We start from the raw sequence: 920 nt of genomic DNA on the forward strand, positions 1-920 counted from the left end.
ACTACTAGTATTTCTTTATTATAAATACTATAATTTATCTAGATAGTATTTATTATCTTACTAAAGAAAGCTATAGGTTACTAGATACTATCTTCTTAAAGCTATAAAAAAACTCTAGTAACTACGCTATCTAATACGTCTATTTCTACTCTTATATAGTAATAGAGAGAGTAATAAGCTAGTATAATATTAGATAGTATAAGATTCTTAACCTACTAAAATACTATAAGCTTAATTTCTCTAAAGGTATACTATACTCTCTATTTTAGTAGCTTAGTAAGAGAGTAAATAATCTAGCTATAATTCTTTAAGAAGGCTTAGTAGAAATTATAGAAACCTAGAAATAATTAAAGACTTTTAAGAGTTATAGATACAAGCTAGTTCTAAATAGTAGTAATCTTTTTAGAGTTCTTCTAGATTCTATTAGTACTTATAATTAATTCTAGAAACTTAGTACTTTTAATAGTAAATTTAGATTTCTTAATATTTATCTATAATCTAGCTTTATATAACTAATTAAGTACTTAGATAATATAGACTTTATACTTAAGTAGATTCTCTAAATAAATAAGAATATTATTAATATATACTATATAGAAATAATCTAATAGTTTATATAATACCTTATTAATATATTACTAAAATATAGTAGAGCTATTATAAAGACTAAAGAGTAGAACTTAATACTTATAGCTACTATATTATATATAGAAAGATATTAGATTCTCTACTAACTTATTAAGCTAGATCTAGTAGAAAGCTTACTATACGTCTAACTTAGTAAAGACTTTAGTACGTAATAGACGTGTAAGCGTTTTCTAGATAAGAGAAATAGAATAGGTATCTTTTTTTATAATAGCGTTAAGCTTCTAATAGTTAATATAGAACCTTTATTCTCTATCTAGCTTTTTAGTAAATAG

Source organism: Trematosphaeria pertusa (genome assembly GCF_010094035.1).
Source record: "Trematosphaeria pertusa strain CBS 122368 unplaced genomic scaffold BU26scaffold_13, whole genome shotgun sequence".
Classification (NCBI taxonomy): Eukaryota; Fungi; Ascomycota; class Dothideomycetes; order Pleosporales; family Trematosphaeriaceae; genus Trematosphaeria; species Trematosphaeria pertusa.